Source organism: Tamandua tetradactyla, chromosome 8, assembly GCF_023851605.1.
Source record: "Tamandua tetradactyla isolate mTamTet1 chromosome 8, mTamTet1.pri, whole genome shotgun sequence".
Lineage (NCBI taxonomy): Eukaryota > Metazoa > Chordata > Mammalia > Pilosa > Myrmecophagidae > Tamandua > Tamandua tetradactyla.
In genome coordinates this window covers 33050767-33073459 of record NC_135334.1, presented here as the reverse complement: position 1 = coordinate 33073459, position 22693 = coordinate 33050767, and the positions used below count along the sequence as shown (strand labels likewise).

The 22693-nt window shown below is 39.6% G+C and overlaps 1 protein-coding gene and 1 pseudogene across 6 annotated transcripts in view; one reads left to right on the top strand and one right to left on the bottom strand.

Moving 5' to 3' along the window:
• Nucleotides 1–22693, bottom strand: part of EXPH5 (exophilin 5) — a 95419-nt gene that overhangs the window by 41767 nt on the left and 30959 nt on the right. The window contains exon 1 of one of the 5 annotated variants that reach the window (XM_077113042.1): nt 14791–15699. The exons of the other annotated variants lie outside the window; for them this stretch is intronic. The gene's annotated coding sequence lies outside the window, so the exon portion shown is untranslated. Of the gene's footprint in view, nt 1–14790; nt 15700–22693 lie in introns of those variants that run through there. 5 annotated transcript variants of the gene reach the window in all.
• On the top strand, nt 1177–14653 carry LOC143644266 (multiple coagulation factor deficiency protein 2 homolog pseudogene; annotated as a pseudogene). Its single transcript, XR_013156581.1, has 5 exons — nt 1177–1418; nt 4283–5246; nt 6393–6491; nt 12703–13463; nt 14123–14653. The product of XR_013156581.1 is annotated as a multiple coagulation factor deficiency protein 2 homolog pseudogene (transcript).

Sequence of the window (22693 nt, the reverse complement as noted above, 5' to 3'; positions counted from 1 at the left end):
AAGTATCACCAACTGCCAGATTGTGCATAAAGCCATGCAGACCAATTAGACCCAGTCAAGCTGCCAGACTACTAGATCCAAGTGATTGATCCCAGGTTAGACCAGCAGAAGAACTATCCAGCTAAGCCTAGCCTGATGCCTTTCCCCACAGGACTGTGAGTTAATAAATAAAAGTTGTTTTAAACCTTTAAGTTTTGGGGTGGTTTGTTTTGCAGAATAAAAATGTGGAACAGAAGAGATTTTCTCAAAGATACTCTCTAGTCTGAAATCTGTAATAAAAAAAAACTCAGCATTGCTATATCACACTTAAATCATTGTGAAATCTTATAAAGCTGAATAGGGCCTCAGGAAATCATTTGGTCAAGCTCTCTGTCTTCAAGTGAAATAATAACAATAGAAAATAACAGCAGATTATATTTATTGAGCCTCTATTACCTCACAAGGATTTTGCGATCATTGCTAATCCTTACCACAAAACCGCAGCCATATTGAATCCTCATTTACAGAGAGGGCACTGAGTCTCAGCAGGCCGGAGTCACTGAACTCAAAGCCCATGTCCTTCTAACCTTATATATCTCACTGACCGTGTATTATTAACCCCACAAATAAACATGCAATTCATATAAGCTTTAAGTGACTTTTGCCAATTTAAAAGGTGGTAATAATAATCCAAATATGACTGAGGTGAGAGCAGCTATATACATTTTGAAAACAAACATGTCCCATAAGCCAGAAAGCAGGAATTATAGCTTTCATTTTCTCAAAATAGTTCTCACCAGCTCTCCTTGGCAAGGGCATCAATTTCTCTTTTTGCTGTTCTTACCTACCTTTTTCTCATCTCACTTGCATTTTTATTACTCCACTTTTATTATTTCCTTGGCTTTTGACATATATCTTTTACCTTTTACAACTGGCTTTCTTATAAGTAAGCATCTCATTATGCCCTGTTCCGCCTTCCAGGCTGGGTAAGTATCCTGATACCTATCAACTCTCTACTCCTGGCTTCATTTGCCAAATATTTCCAAAGTCTCTCACCCATCCCAGTCTTTCAGGTTCTGTCATCAGTGAACCCCAGAATGAACTGTTCATTTACACTGAACCTTATAAAACTGTTTTTGTCTCTTGAATTATAGGAGATCAAAGCAGCATTAAAGTGTTCCTCCCACACAGGAACTCAAACACATTTTTGTTACAGGTTGCCCAGCAACCGTCACACACAGGAAAGCACAAATGGAGTATAGGGGATGGGGACTCTATCCCCAGGCAGAGCCTAAACATTGGTTTGATGTCATAATGGAGAATGGATCAGTCAGTCCAAGCAAGAACCTTTTCAAAGATGTGAAGCCCTAAAGGAGACTCACCAGCTTGGGAAAGGGTAGCCTCTTTGTTTTCCTGCTCCAGAAAGGTGATACTTCCAGGTACAGACTTCTTACTGTTGCATACTCTAGGGAAAGCTTTAGGACAACCACTGCAAGTTCTCAGCCAGGAGGAGGCAGAGCAAAGGAAACAAAATCCGCTGCTGCTCAGTGGCTGCAGGATGGCTTTTCCATTCGGGGCCTAGCTGCTCCCCTCCCTGTTGCTCTTCAGAAAAGATGGTTATTTGAGAGCTTTTGTCCCTGACATCGGAGCCTTGGCTCAGCACATAGCCAAGACTCGGGGAGGGGCAGGGATTAGAAAAAGCAAGCAGCTGAACTTAAAACGTGCCCTTTTGATAACAGTAAAGTTAAACGACAGAGAGAAGGTTGGAGGAAGGGGAGCCCAGACAAGGAAAAGAGAGAAACTGATTTAAAGAAAGCATCCACAACAAAAACCTTTAGAACTCAAAAAGTGGCAACAAAATAATGGCACCAGCACTCCAACCATGCTAGATAATGAAACCCATTTAAACTCCTTGAATGGCTGGGATCAAGATCTCTTTAAAGATAACCTTTTATTATAAATATTATTTTTAAATTGACCACTGGAACCTTTCTGGATGTTTATTCTCACACGACACAAAATCAGAACAGGAGAAAATAAGTTATCTAAGGAGTGATAAGGATATGTAATTCTCTTACTGATTCAGATCACAGCAAGCTGCTTGGCGATCCTTTATCTACAGCTGCCCTGAAGAAAGCACCAGGGAAAAAATCAGCTGTCTCCACTCTAGAACTTAGTGCCAGTTATGGAAATGAAACAATTAGAAGAGTACATATGATTCCAGATTCAAGCTGACATTAGTTTTATGGAAGATGAACATTATGTTTTGCATTATTTCCAGTACCTTCATGGTGCTGAATATTATGGGAACCTCACCGAAATGGCATCTTGCTTCCTAAGAGGAAAATGGACCTAGAATTAAATTGTAAGCATATGTAATACGACAGCTGTTGCACAGGGTGCTTCCACTTACATTGTCTCTTTGAAACACCGTAGGAGCCCAGTGAGGTAGGTAATATTATAGTCATTTTCCAGTAAAAGTCATTGAAACCAGGAAAGACCAAAAACAAACAAACAAAAACAACAAAAATAACACATCTGCCTGAGGTTGTAAAGTGGCGAGTGAAGTGATAGACTTTTGCCTGGCTTCAGATCGCAGTACCCACTCTGATAACATTTGTTGAGTGAGTATAGTTATTTTCAGAGCCAAAAGTAATAGTTCAAACTGTTTAACAGTTGCATGTAATAAATCTCCACTGTTTTGAGTCTCTGCACCTTTTTCTCATGCTGGTTGTTTCACCACTGGATTGTCAGTTGCCTAAACAGAGTACCTGATTTTTTTGAACATACAGCAAGGAGTGAATAAATATTTGTTGAATAACCCAGCAAACAAATAAAAAAATAGAGCTTTTAGTCTTTGCTTCCCTCTTCTTCCTTTTTAGATGGACACTCAGTCATCTTCCACTGAAATTTATAAGCCAAGCGTCAACCAAAGTTGAGCGGAGGGATTCTACAAGTGTAGGGAAGCTTCGCAGTGGCAGGATGAGACACAAAAGCCTCTTTTATGGCTTTTACTAGCAGAACCACAAGGCAGGTTAAAGCTGATAAGGTTCTGATGCATAGATAAAATGTGTGCTCTCAACACGTTGGACTTGTTTTATTTTATTATCCATGGCTGCTCTCCAAACACAATTGCATCCTAAATTCTACTTGTTGTGAGCCGTTAGGTAAAAGGACAGAACTGTACACATGCATAAATAGTGCACCCCTCCTTCGTTTTCATCAATAAGAATGCAGAATATTGTTTTTCCCATAATCAGTTTCTTTTGCTAATTCTTTTAATGTCCTGGTGAAAAAAAGAAGACAGAAAGAGGAAAGGTCTCCGAGGAGTTTAAGCAGTTCCACAAGTTTAAAGGAAAGTGATGCTCTGATATATTTATTCTGGGTCCAGGCAGAAAGTTTCTAATACTACACTGCTTTTCCTTCTCACACTGTAATTAAAACTGACAATGACCATATTCAAATTAATTCACCTTCTGTATCATGCCTTCTTACAGATGTTAGAAAACCAATCCAAAACCAACATTCTGGAATTAGTGGCTTTTTGAGGGGGATGGGTGGGGATAGGGGGTATGGGCTGACTCCAGGAATCAAACCCGGATCTCCAGCATGGCAGGTGAGCATTCTGCCACTGAGTCACCATTGCACCACCCTGGAATTAGTCTTAACTGTAAGGAACTTAATGTTGTAATATAAGACTCCCCCACCTCCACCCATTGCCACTGACCTAATATGCAAGCCAGGAAGAACTAAAGATGATCTCTACTAAGTTTTTCTTTAGGACGTAGAATGCTGAGATAATGCCCTGAAGTTTCCTAAATGTGCCACCGTGAATGCACATTGCCTGGGTTCCCATCAAGGCTAGTAGAGATTTTAGAAGTCCATGAACTGTGAAGTAAAATCTATTGTTGGAGGATTCATTGACTGATTCTAAGTTAAATTTGATGTTAATATCCATGCAAGCTCATCAGTTTGGATTACAGTTTGCAGTATATCTTCAATACAAGTTAACCTATGAAGTAACCCTTATTCAAATGTTGTTGCCCCTTCCACGTCCTCTCTAGCAAATGATCAATGTTTTAAAGCTATTTCCCCATTTATTGACCTGACAATCCAATACACATCTCATCAGAAATTACTGTCGCACATTCCAAAGGGCTTTAATTTGAAGATTTCCCCTTGAATCCTTGTATTACATTTTGTCATTAGAATTAGTGCTCTGTTGATAACTTATTCCAAACACACATATTGTTTTCATATAGTATTGTCTGATCCAGAAATCCTCATAATGTTTTATCTTCAGGTGTAGTCATATTTATTCACCAAATCATACTCCTAAAAATCAATTATTCTGGATGCCAAATTATGATGCTGGGGGCTTCCATTGGCCCTACCCAGGCTTGAGCTGAGTGTCACCCTGGGGAAAGCAGGTATCGATGACCAGGAGATCTCTGCGGCTGTTCAGAGCCCCTTCTCTGTGTGGCCTGCTCTGGGCCTTTAGTGCCCAGGTGCCAGGGCTGAGGAGCCCGGGGCTAGCTTCTCACATCCCGGAAGCATGGGCCTCGGTAAGAACTAGAGTATATCATGGAGCATCTACAAAGTGTCATCAACAAACCAGAGGCAGAGAGGTCCCCACAAGAACTGCATCTCCATCATTTCAAAATGCACAATTATGATGGCAATAATTTGCTTGACATCTTACAGCTCTCTACAGCCATCACTCATTCCTCTGGGTCAAAGGGAGTGAACTGGAACCACCGGTGAACAAAGATGAAATGATTAACTTCATTATTTTTTTTTAGAACAATGATGGATACACTGACTATGCAGAATTTGTAAAATCACTGCAGTAGGTGTTATTTGGCTCTCTTGAAGTTATATGCAAATGTGGCCCATTATAATATGGACACTTTTGGTGATGCAGAATAATTTATTGCTGCAGTATTTTCATAATACCCTGTAGTAACTTGTTGCACTGGGGTGAAAAACAGAAATCAAGAGAAATAAGAGAACAAGAATTGGACACATGATGATCTCTATGCACTGTTAAACCTCTTACTGGACAAAGATCTGATTAAAGAATCCTTTTAGAAATATTAGATAATTGGAGCTGAGTACTTAGGAACTTGAATTTGACTGCAGAATATTGCTAGTCTCTTGGTTTTAATTCATACTCCCTGAAAAGGAAGACAACAAGCTTTGCCAAGTGGACACACTTTTCACTAACAGAAGGAATGGAATGAATGCTTAACGTCTCCACTCTTCAGGTAAATGTGGTCAGTATTCTGTAAGGTCCCTGGCCCATAGGATTACTTGTACTGGGCAAGTGGATATTTATAAGGCTGTTTCAAAGCTACAGCATAAGAATGGCAAGGGTTGAGTTTAGTTCGCCACAGAGTCCAACATTCTGGATCCTCTGGTATGCTGAAAATTATATTACCATGGACCTAAATAAATGACCCTTTTTCAGTTTATAAAACTACTGCCACATCCTTATGTTTTCTTTCTTTCATGTCTCTTCAACCTGGGAGAGACCTTGAATTTAAAGTGTTCCCTACTCTAGATATGTGATAACAGACCTAAATGAACTGTCCGAAACTCAAATGTGAATGGTTTTATAGGTATTGATACCATGTTAGCGCCCTCTGCTGATGTTGAATTTCAGACAAGGACAGGCATCCTTGCCATAGGTCTATTATGAGCACAGAAGAATAGGAAGAAAAGTTGCCAAAGTTGAAACATTCTAGCAAAAAAGAATCATAAACAGCAGTAGAAATTAGTGATGGGTGACAAATAAAATAGTCGGAATGATTTTGTTCCCAAAGCAACTGAATCACCAAATAGTGTTTGTGAATTACAAAAGAACCATCAGAATTCAATCTAATGTTAAACTGAAAGTAAAATCAGGGTCATTTTACATATGACTAGATTTCCATGTGATATATATGCCTTATTTAGCCCAACAGATATTTCTGGAACCTTCCTAAGAAACAATTTGCAGTCTAGGCTCTGCCTCTTACTAGCTTTTGAATTCTCTGACAATGCCCGTGGATTTCTATCTGTACAATTAGGTGACTGGATCAGATGATTTCTGAACTGCCAGTTCTATAATGCCAGGTTTGGCAGCCTGCAGGAACTGAAATGGTGTCCAAAAACTTCATAAACTCAAACTATCTAAATAATGAATTACAGGCAATGAGAGTTATTTAAATGGTTCTACATATACTTTAGTCTACACTTTCCTGGAAAAGCACCCAACATTTTTTGATAGCTGTCATATTAATTTATTACCAGGATAACCTCATGGTATGATAAATAAAGTCAGATAAATAAATAAAAAAAAGTGTTCCCTACTCTAATCAATAACAAATGTTCTGGCTTTCTTAATATTTCTTTTTGACTCTTGTTTCTAGCATTTTGTTTTCACAGTCTAGAAACTATTGAGAATGTAAAGACTTGGACTCTTTCTACTTAATGTGATGGGAGTAAAACTACCAGCTAGTTTAGCTCAGGTGAGAAATAAAAAAGATCATTTATCAAATAAAATGATTAACCTGATACAAGTTATATTTCAAAAGAAATGTTGTTTAAATGACTTTTCATAGACTGAATATGTGAATTATTTGAGATGAGAAAAATTAGTAAAGGAAGCTTAAAAACTCTTAACAGTGTAAATCTCAATAGTAGTCAAACATTAGAAACAGCAGATTGTAATTCGGTTTATTGGATGTGATAGACACAGTGTAATAGAAAACCTGAAATGATGGTTGACTGCAGGGGATAAAAAAATTGCATGAAATTTGCTGTAAGATATATAGAAACTTATTTTCTTTATTAAATTATTCTTATAAGAAAGCATGCATTTGTAAAAACTGTTTCTTGTGTCGAGTATTTGCACAATCAGAGCTGAATTGTAAGCTATTCTTATAATAGTTATTTTGAAAGATTTGCATAATGAATTTAGAATATCTAACTAATAAAACTGATGAAACAAACAAACAATGATTTTGCAACAAAATGTGTAACATGGGTGAGATGAAGTAATGCCAACAATACAAATGCGTGTCTTTACTCAAATTATGTAATTTATTTATCAAAGCTTAACATTTGTGTAAAAGATATTTTCCCAATGTCTTTGTTGTATGTTCTTATTATTTCCTGTGATTAAAAAAATATTTTTATTGGGAAATCTTCATACACATACAGTCCATACATGGTATACAATCAATGGCTCACAATATCATCACATAGTTGTGTAGTCTTCACCATGATCATTTTTAGAACATTTGCATCACTCCAGAAAAAGAAAATGGAAAAACTCATACGTCCCATACCCCTTACCTGCCCCACCCATTGACCACTAGTATTTCCAGCTACCCAATTTTTTACCCTTTGCCCCCCCCATTATTTATTTATTTTTTATCCTTATTTTTTTATTCATCTGTCCACACCCTGGATAAAAGGAGCATCAGACACAAGGTTTTCACAATCATGTGGTCGCACAACAATTTCAGGTCCTTCCCTCCGGCCACTCCAATACACTGTACACTAAAAAGGGACAGTTATATTATGCATAAGAATAACCTCCAGGATAACTTCTTGATGCTGTTTGAAATCTCTCAACCACTGAAACTTTATTTTGTTTCATTTCTCTTCCCCCTTTTGGTCAAGAAGTCTTTCATCCCAGAAGCCTTCTCCCACATTGCCAGGGAGATTTACACCCCTGGGAGTCATGCCCTACATAAGGAGGAGAGCAATAGCTTAGAGAGAGAGGCCACATCTGAGCAACAAAAGAGGTTCTCTGGGGGTGAGTTTTAGGCATAATCATAAGTAGGCTTAGCTTCTCCTTTGCAGGAGTAAGTTTCACAGGGGTGACCCCCAAGATTGAGGGCTCAGCCTATTGAATTGGTTGTCCCCACAGCTTGGGAGAATATCAGGAATTCCCCAGATGGGGAAGTTGAATATTTCCTCCTTTCTCCCTAGTCCCCCAAGGGGACTTTGCAAATACTTTTTTATTCCCTGCCCAAATTGCTCTGGGATATATCACAGCATCACACTAACTTGTATAAACCAACAGGATCTCATGCCCTATTCAAGATTCCATGTAATTATGGTGTTCAAATAAACTGATCATTCAAATTAAATTTGATTGATTTTAGCTTTCAAATTCTAATATGTAAAATCTTTTTTATCAATCTCAACAAGCAAAATTTGTGATTATTCTTTATAATATATTAACTGATGAGAGTCTCAATGGGTCTTTGGAGAAAAGGCCTATATAAAGATTTGTTACACAATAAAAATGATAATGTGATAATGGAGGCCATTATGTACTTTAAATGAATGTATCTCTGCAGTAAGAATAGGAATAGAATAACTGTGCTCAGTCTGTAAACAATGAACCCATTTATCAAAAATGAAAAGAATTGTCAATGCAAAGAAATGGTAATGCCAGGTGTATTTTACAGAAGAAAAGCGGAAATGAAAAGACCTATTTACTTGGTATATACACATGAGTTTGGCCAATTCTTTATTAGCAATGACCTTAAAATTTAAAAGTCTTCATTTATTTAATTTTGAATCACTTTGACCTTGCTGGGGAAAAATGTTTATTTCCTTTCAGTCAGGTTAAGGAAATGTCTGGCATAGAAAAAGAAATCTGGATATCCAATTAAATCTCTTCCCCCTGCCCCCACTTTTTTGTTTTAAATCATTCAGTTACTTCCATTGACATTCAAAAATAGGCCTCAATTAAGACATGGAAGCAATTAATTAAGCATGGTGGTATAACTTTCTGAGAGACATGGGTCACTCTTCTAGTATACCTGTGGCCTATCATATGTCGGGAGTCCCATTCATAGCAATGTGGTCATGGGTCATACAATCCAAAATTTCTTGCATTCCTGGACCTAAGCAACCGAATCAGACATTGTGCTTGGCCCCAAAGCTAAACATGGGCAAGAATGCTGCTCCGCTGAAGTGCTCTGCTGTGGAGAATGATTAACCAACTTTAGTCATGTCCTTCCTTTTGGCATGTCCTGAAATTGTGATGGCAAGTAAGTCAGACCAAAGTGACACAGTCTGAGAGGCATACAGTCAGAAGGCAGCAAGCAGTTCCAGGGACGGTAGATGCCACCAGGCAACAGTCCTAAGTAGGCAGAAGCCATGAGGCTGAGAAAAGAGTTGCAAGGAGAAAATCAGCTGTGGCAGTGGAAGCAGATCTGGAGAAACAGAGCAGACACAGCAGAGCAGAGTGGTTGAGCCACAGGCCCCTCCGATTACCAGCGGGCTGCTATGTTTTGATCGACATTACTGCTCCCAAGGACTAACTATGCAGAGCCAAGGCTGTCCTCACTTCCCCATTGTTTCCTTACAACAAAGAGCCACGCATCACTTGGTTTAAACTAGTGCATGCATGTTTCTTGTCATGTGAAAGAGCATAACTGAAATATCCAGCAATAAGCTACAAGTAGAACCTGTTCACAAGGGGATTCTTCAGCATTGGGACATAAAATTTCAAATGTCAACAAAACTGACTCTGCTTTACTATTATAAAAATTGTTTTAGTTGGTTTTTCTCTAAAGATAAAAGTAAAATTGCGCTCCAGGCAGAAAACTTGGAAATTACAGAAAAGCTCAAAGAAGGGGAAAAAACACTCATAATCAGAGATACTGCTGTATGTGTGCCTGTCCCAGCATTTTAAAGCAGGGGTAACAGGATTTTACACCGGGATTCTGCCTGTTTCCGTTTCAGCTGACGATGAAAGCAAGAGATTCCGCATATCTGAGTGGGTTGTGAGAAGACCATTTAGGAGAACTTGCTTGGTGGGATTTACAAAAACAAACAAAAGCCAAAGCTCCTTTGTTAGGGTTACAGATCCCCTTTTCCACATTTGATCAGAGGGATGATTTGTGAGGAGGCTTTCTTTAGGGAAGGCTTCAACAGGACTACTGGGAGAGTTAAATATGTGCCTTACAGCTTTGGAGAACAACATACTGGTGTCTGACTCCTGCCTGAGAAGTGTAAGTTGGAGAAACTGTGACCAGCCTGCTGAATTGACTGCAGAGCAAAGGGAGATTGCTTAACTGGCAATTAGCCTGCCCTCCCAGGGTTTCTCAGGTTCCCATGGAGAGACTCATGGGCCACAGGAGAGGCTGAGGAGACATGGAGTTCTCTTAGCTCCTGTTTTGGTAGAGCTGGCTCCAGGGGCAAAGTGACCCTGGTAAAAAGAAGCTGTGGATCAATCATTGGATACCCAGATACACAGAGGGTTTAGCAGAGAGCAGGGAAAAATGCATCACCCACACGAAGAAAGCTGCAGAACAGTTCCTACTTGGCCACGGGGTAACTCTGAAAATCCCACGGAAGCACACTCAAGAAAAAAGTCACATTAAAACATCTGACCTCAACAATGCCATCCTGACCAAAATGGGGGAAAAAAGTATAACAAATAAGGTATCAGTGCCTGAGAGAGTTCAGAGTCAAGAGGCTACTCTAGAGGTCACTCTTAACACAAGCTTCACTTGGACGTTGCTACCTACCGTAACTTGCCAAACCCCAAATAAAACCATTCCTGCCAATCCTAAAGAACACCTAGGGCATTATATAAGATTCTATAAAGGTTCCATGCACTATGGAACTTTCCAGAAACCTACAACCTCCAGATGGGTCCCTGGATCAGGTAAGTCCTGAAATGCAGAGGGGCCAGCCTCTCCAGAACATCAATTTAATTCCATCCCCCTGTCCATATTACAGACAACCCCTTCCAACATGAAAAATTTAGAATGGCCATAGCCCAAATACCCCTAAAGGAGGAGAAAGATTTAACAAATCAGTATGATTGCAATAAAATATCATTTTATTGATATTTCTTTTTAGTCTCCAGTATATTAGAGCAGTTAGAAGTAAAAACCTAAAATTGTGGTATTGTAACCCATACCAAACTCTGAAATCTGTCCTTCAAGTAATTGTTGTGATGTGCTTTGAAATTTATCACTTTTTTGTAAATATGTTATTTTTCACAAAGAAAGAAAAAAAGTTGATTGTGACGATAAATGCACAGCTATATGATGATATTGTGAACCACTGTTTGTACACTTTGGATGATAACATGATATGTGAATATATGATTACATCAATAAAAAATAAGTAATTAAAAAAAAATCTGCCCAAGCCAGAGAATGTGAAATCACCCTACAATGACCCCAGTCAAGCAAGAGTTTTCAACATATGCCTTCCTGCCCAACTTCTACTTTTCCTGCCCAACTTTTACTTTTCCTGCCATCCACCCTCCACTTCAACCCTGGAATGGCCAAAAAGCATCATGGAGGGAGGAGAGGTAAAGGCTTACTGAGAAAGGGAGAAGGATCAAAAAATCTCTTTTCACTGCTGTATATTTTTCATTGCAGTAAGCTGTGACTCTGTGAGGGAAAATGGCTGCTACTCTGGATGAACTTGGAATGAATTTGGGACTGGACATCCTAATACCCTGACGAATGGAGACTGTTTTGTCTCTTAAAGGGACAAAAGGACTTTTATTACCAAGAGAGACACAAAAGTCATGGGACCATTTATGTTTTTATCCAATGGAATTTAAAACAATAGTAGGAGACAAAAATAAAGATGCTTTCTGATTATATTCCATGAGTCCTGCTTGCTCAACATGCCAGTTATACATTTATGGGCATTTAGAAAATTCTCTTACAATATAAATACTGTTTGCAGCCTACTGGTCCCCCTTCGCATTTACAGTATATTGAGTTAAAAACTCCAGAAAAAACATGTTTTTAATCTTAACTCATTCACGTGGGTATGAACTGATTGTAAATAGGACCTTTTGATGAGGCCATTTTTAGCTAAGGCGTGGCCAACTGAATCTTATTACTGGAGGCCTTATAGAGGAGGCCACAGAGAGAAAGGCACAGGGAGAAGCCACAGGGAACAGCAAGAAGCAGGAAGTCAATGGAACCCGGATGCCATGTAATGGAAAAGCTAAGGACCAAGGATTGTTGGCAGCCAGTCCCAAATGCCACAGACTTCGGGAAGAAAGCATTACTTTGCTGATGCCTAGATTTTGGACTTCTTCTAGGCTCAAAACCATGAGCCAATGTATTCCTGTTATATTAAGAGTTATATTAAGAATGCTGTGCTAGCTCAATATTCTTCTACCATTGTATCTCTGTACCGTAATATATGTACCTATTGTGCTAGCTCAATATTCTTCTACCATTGTATCTCTGTACCGTAATATATGTATCTATTGTGCTAGCTCAATATTCTTCTACCATTGTATCTCTGTACCGTAATATATGTACCTATTGTTGGATGTGAGTTATTTCCAATTTTTTGCAATCAAAAGGTTGAAATGAACCTGGTTCAATAGTGGTATTGTACACTTCTCTGGTCAAATTGTTAGGATAAATTTCGGAATAGCTGGACCCAAGGGTGAACACATTTTAATGACTATGAAATATATTGCCAAGTTGTTCTACAGAGAGGTTGTACCAAGTTTTTGTCTAACCAGCAGATTATATATGAACCAAAACTATTGCCATACTTTTTAAGCTTTGTTACTCGATAGACAAAGAAATGTATTTTTTTCATTATTTTTATTTCAATTTATTTGCTTATTGGGAAAGTTGAACATTATTTCATGTTTGTTGGATATTTGTAGTTTTTTAATGATTTACCTACAAAATACCTTTGTTTATTATTTCACTCTAGGTGTTACTGAAGTTCTATAAAGTTCAAGGCAAATGGCCAAATGGATGGCAGAGATGGCAATTCTTGGCATGTGCTTTAGAGGCAGCCCACACCGTTCTGTAGAGCAGTAACCAGGGGCTGGCCATGACAGCATGCTCAACTCACCTTATTTTCTTGACTGTCTCCTATTGCTCTTGTGTCTGTTTAGATTGCAGTAAGTACAAAGAGAGATACAATGTGGCCCAAACTATAGACGCTATTGTCATAGACACTGTCTGTCACTATCTTCATTTTTCCCAACCATTTGCCCCCAGACTGGTATATGGGAGGTATGAGTGAACAACTTGGCTTTGTTTGTTTTTGTTTTATCTGTTTGCTATAAACGGTCATAGGAAGTGATTGGCTGACTTTACACCAAGAGAAACTGTCCAAATTTTTTCATGGAGGTGGATCATTACCTTATTATCAATAACTATATATTAATAATAACCAGTGCCAATATTATTAATACTTTCAGTACTATTCTGTCATTGTGCTATAAATAAGAATCCCAGAAACCCCAGATCTCTCTGCAATTCTTTGGCAAAAGGAGATTTAATACTAAGATCATATAAGTCTCCTGAGTCTTCCTATGCTTTCATGTAAAGAAGAAAAGAAGAAGGCTTGGAGGGGAAACTGAAGATTTCTTTCTGCAGCCTCATACTGGCCAGGCACTCACGTAAACAGCATCAATAGACTGGGTACTTCCTCCCCAAGTCAACAGATTTAACTGAAAACCAGAGGTAAGGAGGAAAGCGCCACAAGCCCAGATTACATATTTAACTTCTATTTTATCAGAAATGATTTTGTGCTCCTCTTCTATTTATCATTTACAGAATAAACAAAATAAGTTAGCATAATTGTCCTCTTCTATGTGAGTCTTGTTAAAAATTACTGAACATTTAGAAGTTACTGGGGGTAAACAGATTTCCAGGGAGGGGGAGGGAAGGTAGTTAGTGTGACAGAATGCTCTGGGGCATTCCAGAAGTTACCCACAATAAACACACATGAACCTTTCTTTAGGAGTTTAGTTTAGTTTAGTAGGAACATGAGCAATCTTTTTTTTTTTTTTTTTGAGTTCTTCACTTTTATTTGTTATTTTCTGACTTTCTTCTATGGAATATAAACACATTTCTTCTCCATTCTTCCCTCACCACAAACCCAGGACACCTTCACAAATTTCCTTTTTCATCATGTCCTTATCAAAATTTAGGTAAGACAGGTAGATATCAACTTTTCATTAGAAATAGTCTTTGGTATTTACATTACTGTGACTATGTGAATATTTTTTACAGTTGGACTATGTAGTATATAAGGATCACATTTTCCTTCTCAGACATTACATTTTTTTTCCTGAGGTAATAATTATCTTACTCTTCTTTTCTTTTTTTTTTCATTTAAGAAATGAACAGTCTTTCTTAACTGAAGATTTAAACAGCCGGACTATTAATTAAAATTCAACAAGTATGTGATGCAGAACTGTTTCGATGGAAGAGTTAACAAGCCACAACCAGAATTGAAAGTCATTTTCCACTTATCCCCCTTCTACTGATCCCCATCCAACCTCCCTTCAAGGCCTCCCCACTTCTTTAGGAAGGCCTTCGATCATTTCTGCCCCCATCCATCTCTTTCTCAGTCCAAAATCCCACTTTACGACTGTCTGTACCACCCATTAGACACTTAGTCATGTGCAGCCTTACAATATTATTTAAAATTTCACGTTTGCCTCCGAAATAGCTCCCAGATTTCTGAAGTCTCAAATTTCACATTTTCGTGTAGCAGATAGCAGAACCCATACAAATAGCTCCTTGATCTATTTATCAAGAATCTCTTATTCTAATGAAGATGAAAACACCACTAACCTCGAGCCCTCAAAATATTGTGATTTAAATAAAGTCACATTACAATAAACTTGGAAAGGGGTTTCTTCTTCCTTTATCATTATGCCAACTGAAGATATCATTCTTAGCCCTGCTGCTCAGAACTCAGGGGTCTAAGTTCAATACAAATTCTGGAACACCAGGGTCGAATGAGCTTCCAGGGACTTCATCCTGGTGCACTGCAGCTTACCTGGTGCGCGTTGGGGAGCACACAGCAGAAAGATGTCTTTGCCTCTCCTTCTCAGTGACTCCGGACAAACTTCAAAACCAGGCTCCCCCTTACCCTAGGCTAGGGGGCAGGGCAAAAGGAAGAGAGGGAAGCTCTGTCTTGCTGAAGGTGAAAATGCACTTCTGCTGACCCCAGACCGAAGAGGATGGTGCTGCTGAAAAGACAGCTTACTACTACTCTGGGGAGGGGAAACAGCTACTTGAAGTGACTTGCTTCTTTATTTTTTTGAGGGGGGGAGGGAGGACCTCAAGTATAAATTGGCTGTAATTATTTTTCCTTAGTATAGGAGTGACAAAGCTCCTGACTAAAGTCCAAAGCCGAGAGAGAGGAAATGAAACCACCTGCAATTTCCTCTGGCTTTCTGGGCACCTGCTGCGTGGCAGGCTGCTTACCTGCTCACCTCACACTGGTCCTTGGGGGCCAGTCAGTCCCATCCCCCACTGTCAGGCGGCTGCTTTCAGCTTTCCCCCAGAAGTCCTTCACAAGACCATCTGGAACGGGGGAACAAGTTCCAAGTTCCTTTGCCAGAATTCTGTTTTGAAATCTGCCCGTTCCTCCCCTCAGCCCCAATCCTGGTCACAGACCAAAAACCTGACCTCAATTATACATCAAGAGAGAATGCATCTAAATGTTGAAAAGTTGATATAGGAGTTGATGTCATTTAATATTTGAAAGTGGACTATATTATCTTCCTCCTGGACTCACAAAGTATATGGTCTGCTTGGATCTATTAGCTTTAGTGTAAACAATAGGTCAAAGGCCAAAAACTCATCTAAGCCAGAAACCTGAGCTCATATGCACTCCCCATTCTCCCTCCTCCTACAGGCAATCAGCCACCAACTTCTGCTGATTTAACTTTCCAAATATCTCTTAAATCCCCTTCTCTTTATCCGTAGTCAAGGTCCTGATATACATACCTCCTCTCTAATCCTGACTTCACCCTACACCCAGAATCATGCACTGAAGATGAAGTTTGATTCTGTCACTCTGAGGCTCTAAACATTTCAGTGGCTCCTCCTCACCTCCAGGCTTACTTACCAAGCCCAGGCTCCTTAGCATTACATGCAGAGCCTCCCCACAACCCACCTCTGCTCACCTCCTAGCCCACTCTCCTACCTCTCACTGTGTAATCTGGTGATAGCACTGCCGATGGGAACTGCACGTCCACCACAGACTCTCTCATTGCCACCTAATGCTGTCCACTTCATTTGGAATGCCCTTCCCACCTCTGTTTGCCCAAACCTCCTTCAAGATGCAGCTCAGGCATCACCTCCTCCAGAGGGTCCTCCGAGAGCCTTCACATAGGGTTATGGTCTCTGTGTCCATAGCTGCTATCTTCTCCTTTACCACATTACATTGAATACACTGTTTTTAAATCCATCTCCCTCACTTGACAATAAGACTATAGAGAATACCGTTGTATCTCTGGTGCTTGATTCATAATAGGATCTCAAAATTTATCTGCTAAGTGAATGAGTGTTGCTGAAGAGAATTGTTGCTGAATTGTGATATGGAGAAAAAATCTACCCTATGGGGTTCTCACTCTAGAGAGGAACTCAGAGGTACCTGGCCCTCTGACTCCCAATGCTGTGAGGAGGGCCACTGAAGCAGAGACATGTTCCAAAGACAACTGCCCTGATGCTGCAGACAAATGAGCTTGTCATACCTGGCAACTCCAAGAGAAAGAGGTGAATTTACAGTGCTACCCTTAGTATCTAATTCTGATGGTTGATTGATCTTCACAAAAACAATCTGATGAGTTCCTGCCTCATAGGAAGGAAGGCAGATCCAAGCCAAAGGAGAAGCTGGGACCTAGCTTACCTTCCAAAGTGACTGGCCAGAGGAGGTGCAGAATCTTTCATTTTTAAGGGGCTGCCACCTGTGAGAGTCTGCAGTGCCTCAGAAATGAAGCTCAGATGAGCTGAAAACCATAATTATCGGAAATTGTGGTATTTACAATATCTGTTAGTTGGTTTTTAGACACATTTGCAAATTGTTTATAACACAAAAATTTACATTTATGGATAACTTTGTTTCTATGAACCTTCTTAAGTATCTGGAGGCCAGAACAAGGTGTTATAAATTGATGCACGGGGAAAAGGAAAAGAAAGCTGGAGGAGAATTTGTGGCAAGAGCTCAGCAGAACGGAGTGTACAGAGTGCCAGGTAGAGACAGGTACCTTGGAGGGAATATGTTACTCATAAACCTTTTAAAGAGTTTTGCCTGGATGACAGTGGCAAAGCAATGAAACAACTGTGGACAGACACAATCTAATTTATTGGCCTTACCGGTTGGCTAGTTGTCGGGGGGGGGGGGGGGGCTATACCTATGACCAAGAATGCATTTTGGTGGGCCAGGGAGGGGGATGTTGCTAAGAAAAGGGAACAGCTAACATCTTTTAGGAGGAAGAGGCAGAAAAGCAGGCCAGGGAGAACGGTAGGGGCAGCCCTACTTCCCTTGACATACTTCCCCACCAACTGGGGAAGGCTCTGTTAGAATTCCTCCTCCAAGCTAAACATTGGCACGTTTTTTCTGCTCTGAGAAGGGAAGCACCTAATACCCATTAACTGGGTACAATTTTCAACTAGCTGAGTTCTTATTGAACCTTCTGAAGGGGAGTTGTGAAGTGCAGGCTCAAGTGCAAATGTAATAATTCAGCAACTTAGATCTGACCTCAAATATACACAATAAAAGAAAAAGTCATTAAAAATTTTTTTTGAATTGTTTTTAAAAAAGCAACATACAAACACAAACATTCTTCTTACCATATGATTATTCCATTCTTGGTATATAATCAATAACTCACAATATCATCACATAGCTGTGTATTCATCACTATGATCATTTCTTAAAACATTTGCATCAATTCAGAAAAAGAAATAAAAAGAAAAAAGAAAAAACTCATACATACCATACCCTTTACCTCTCCTTCTCATTGACTGCTAGTATTTCCATCTACCCAATACAAAAAAGTCATTTTTAATTGCTCTCATCTTGCTAGGAAAGGATATTTTTTTTTTCTGCATGTGCAGGCACCAGGAAACGAACCTGGGTCTCCGGCATGGCAGGTGAGAACTCTGCCCTGCTGAGCTACAATGGCCCAAGGATACATTTTTAATTTTAATTTTAATTTTTTTGGTGTTCAAAGATATTATAACAGGAGCTGAAATATAAAAGGAAGGAATAAGGAAAGAACAGTACCAGGACTGGGCCCTTCCAAACTTCAAATCCCAGGTCTTTTTTTTAATAGTGTAGGAGAGGCCAAGGTCAATGGACAAGGACAAGAATGTCTTGGGCAGAAATCTATGTGACCATGGCATGGAGCAATCCCAGACTGCAAGCCCCATGAAACATCCCATTTGGAGGAGCAACCCCCTAGGCAGGAACCAGTCTTGATTGAGTAGTTGGAACCTCATGTGTGATGCTGCTTATCATACCCCAGAAAACATCCTGGATACTCTAAATTCTAAGACTTTTACTAGGAATTTTGGAGGTTTGAAGATACCGTTGTTATTGGCTTGTGGGAAAGAGCTCCCCTGCCCTCTGAGACAGGTGGGAGCACGTTGGGGAAAAGGTGACTGATTTATCGAGCTGTTACCTACTCTAGCCCATGGAGCCCAGGCTGTTCCTATGATGCAATTGAAGTGTCAGATACCACCATCATGACTTCTGGAGTGTGTGTGATGAGAATGCTTAGGGAGAAGAAAGCAGACAATAACCGTGTAATGATCACACTAAGCCAAGCAGATGTGACAGACGCCACATCTTGGACTCAGAAAAAGCAACATATGACGGAAATTGTTCCCACCAAAAAGCTTTCCACAGAGTGAGCTAGTATAGGATTATGAGTATCCCTCTGTCCCTTCACTAGCTGTGCTGCTGGGAGCTACAGAGTTGGGATGAAGGGAAGGGTCTACTTCTAGAAAAGCATGATTTGCTGAATTTAGTGAGCTTTCAATCTGCTTCTGGAAAATATCAGAATCAGGAAGAAAAAAAGAACTGAAATTGAAATATTGTTACAAAAGTCAAAGAGCAGTTCCTTACTGATGTAAGGTCCTCTGCTTGGGTGTGGAAAACAGATGGTATACGGAAAAAAGCACAATCAATGCAAGGTAGGGTCTAGTCAACAGTAACATTGTAATATGCTTCCGTGAATTAACAAAGGCATTATGCCTAAACTAAATGTCAACAGGTGGTGGGATTGGTAAAGGGTATGGATTCTTTGTGGAAGAAAGGGAAATGTCTTCAGACAGATTTGGTGGCAGAGGCATGTTGATAACACTTAGGTTGAATTGTTTGATGTGTGACTAAAACTGTTTAAAAATGAACAGAGAGAAATAAGTACTAGAGAAAATGTGAAGAAAGAGATGTACCTATTCCTGTCAGTAGGGAAATTGAGTGGTGCAGCCCCTTGGAGGGCAGTGCGGTGGTTCCACAGGAGGCTAGGGGTGGGGTTGCATATTGTGCCAGTTTGTACCCTAGAAACTTGTATGTACCCTAGAAAAGCCATGTTTTAATCCTAATCCCATTTTATAAAGGCAGCCATTTCTTCTAATACCTATTCAGTAGTGTATGTTTGAAACTTTAATTAGATCATTTCCCTAAGATGTTATTCAACCAAGAGTGGTTGTTAAACTGGATTAGGTGGAGACATGTCTCCACCCATTCCAGGTGGGTCATGATTAGTTTACTGGAATCCTATAAAAGAGGAAATGTTTTGGAGAAAGCTGGAGATTCTGAAAGAGCAGAGAACGACATAGCCATGAGAAGCAGAGTCCACCAGCCAGCGATCTTTGGAGATGAAGAAGGAAAATGCCTCATGGGGAGCTTCATGAAACAGGAAATCAGGAGAGAAAGCTGATAGATGATGCCATGTTCATCATGTACCCTTCCAGATGAGAGAGAAATTCTCACTGTGTTTGCCATGTGCCATCTCACTTGAGAGAGAAACCCTGAACTTCATCGGCCTTCTTGAACCAAGGTATCTTTCCCTGGATGCCTTAGAGTGAACATTTCTATAGACTTGTTTTAATTGGGACATCTTCTCAGTCTTAGCACTGTAAACTTGCAACTCATTAAATTCCCCCTTTTAAAAGCTGTTCCATTTCTGGTATATTGCATTCTGACAGTTACCAAACTAGAATACATATGACCCTGAAACCCTGCTGCTCAGTATGCACTTGGAGGAACTGAGTGTGGGGACAAGAATGGACATTTGCATACCAGTTTTTATGGCAGCAGTATTCGTGATCCACAGTGGATGGAGGTAGCCTAAGGGTAAAACGTCTGAGAAATGGAAGGGGGAATTATGGTATGCTATATACATACAATGGACTACCAAGCAGCTACAAGAAGGAATGAAACTGTGAAGTATGCAAGTAGGTGAATGAAACTTAAGGACTGTATATTGAATGAAATGTCAAAAACAAAAAGACAAATATTATCATGCCTTAATCATATGGACTAACTATGATATAAAAACTCGGTGAACTGAAGTCGAGAACTTGGGTCATCAAGTTGGGGCCTATTGTAAAGGGTCTTAGATTGTAAGTTCTTACAAGAGTCATATATTCATGAGTTTTAACTGTTCTTTCTAAAATCTGAGATACTGAGCTGTTTGTTTATAATCTGGTTGTTCCCTGAAACTTTGGGTATTTATGTGGCACCTGAGACTCAGAGTTAGAGCTCTGAAGCTATGAAAGTCAGCAGTACCCCATATAGGAACTGTTTAAAAAGCTGAAAAAGGGATCTGACTGAGTAGAGATGTGAATGAAGCTGATCTGGATAGGACTAAGGTAAATCAGAATACAGGGTAAAGGATGATATTGTCCGTATTTTAAAACTTCAACTTCTGTGTGAGACCAAAGGGAGAGATGTTTATTTGGCACAAAATTTATATTTTGGGTAGTGCATTTCCTAATTTAAATTGTGTGGTCAGTTTACTTGAACACCATAAGTATATGGAATCTTGAATAGGGTGTGAGACTTTTGCTTTTTCTGGGTTAGTATTATGCCCTGATATATCCCAGAATAATTTGGGCAGGGAATAAAGACGTATTGCAAGGTCCCCTTGGGACACTGGGGAGAAAGGAGCAAATCTTCAACTTCCCCAGTTGGGAAATTTCTGATATTCTCACAAGCACAGAAACAACCAAATCAATAGGCCAAGCCCTCAGTCTTGAGGTTCACCCCTATGAAACTTGTTCTTGCAAAGGATAGGCTAGTAGTATTTAAAATTATACCTGAGTCACCCCTGGCGAACCTCTTTTGCTCAGAAGTAGCCTCTCTCTCAAACATACAATGGACTACCGAGTGAACTCACTGGAAGCCGACCCAAGTGAACTCACTGCCCTCCCCTCTACATGGGACATGACTCCTTGGGGTCTAAATCTCCCTGGCAACGTGGGACAGAACTCCCGGGATGAGCTGGGACCCAGCATCAAAGGGATTTAGAAAGCCTTCTTAATGAAAAGGGGGAAGAGGAAATGAGACAAAATAAAGTGTCAGTAGCTGAGAAATTTCACAGAGTTGAGAGGTTATCCTAGAGGTTTTCCTACACATTATATAGATATCCCTTTTTAGTTTACAGTGTTTTGGAGTTGCAGGAGGCAAATACCCGAAACTGTTGAGCTGTGTTCCAGTAGCTCTGATTATTGAAGACAATTGTATAACAATATAGCTTTTACAATGTAACTATGTGATTACAGAATCCTTGTGTCTGATGCTCCTTATATCCAGAATATGGACAGATGAGTAAAAAAGTATGGATTAAAAAAAAAGAGAGAGGGAACACTCAAAAAATAAATAAATAAAAAAGGTAATGGGAGAAACTGGCTTTTTCCAGGCACTACCTGCTCTAAGGCACTGTTTTCAACCATCCTGTGGAAGAGACATTCTAGGCTTGGTGGCAGTTTGGGGGCCTGTAGGGTCTGGGGAGTACACTCACAGGTGTACCCAGTCTCTCCTGGGCCACGTGCTTCTGGGGACAGCGTCTTTGATAGGGCTTCAGTACCCACAAATGTTTCAACTAAGTGTCTTTATACATGAGAGGTGGTTTATTATTTAAAATGCAAGCAGTTGTAATTGAACTTTGCAACAAAAGTCTTCTTTTTCTCGAGCTTCTGGATCTATTTAATTAAAATGTGTTTTGGACAGGCAATGGTGGCGCAGTGGCAGAGTTCTCACCTGCCATGCCGGAGGCCCAGGTTCGATTCCCGGTGCCTACCCAAGGTGGGGAAAATGTGTTTTGATATTGCAAGATGAACTCAAAACACACAATATTAATTTTCTTTCTACCTTCCAACCAACAAAATAAACAGAACAGTCATTCATTAAAAAAAATAGAGGGCGGGCCATGGTGGTTCAGCAGGCAGAGTTTTCGCCTGCCATGCTGGAGACCTGGGTTTGATTCCCAGTGCCCGCCTATGCAAAAAATAAAAAATAATTAATTAAAGATTGGGAGAAAGATCAAAGAAGAAGGCGGAATTATGACAGAGAAGACAGGATTTAACAAAACAATATGACTGCTGAATCATTATGTTGATATTTCTTTTAGTCTCCAGCGTTTTAGAGCAGCTAGAAGAAAAATCTAAAATTGTGGAACCGTAACCCATACCAAACTCTGAAATCTGTTCTACAACTACTTGTTACAATATACTCTGAAATGTATTGCATTTTTGTATATATGCTACACTTCATAATAAAAAATGTTTTAAAAAGGAAAAAAAAAACAAAATAAAAGATGAAACAGAAAAAAAAAAAGGTTCTCTGCTAGAAATCAATCAATGAAGACATTTATTAAATTTACTGTTATAAACTGAGTCCCAAACTAGGTACCCTAAAATTTGTGTTTAAGGGAAACTTA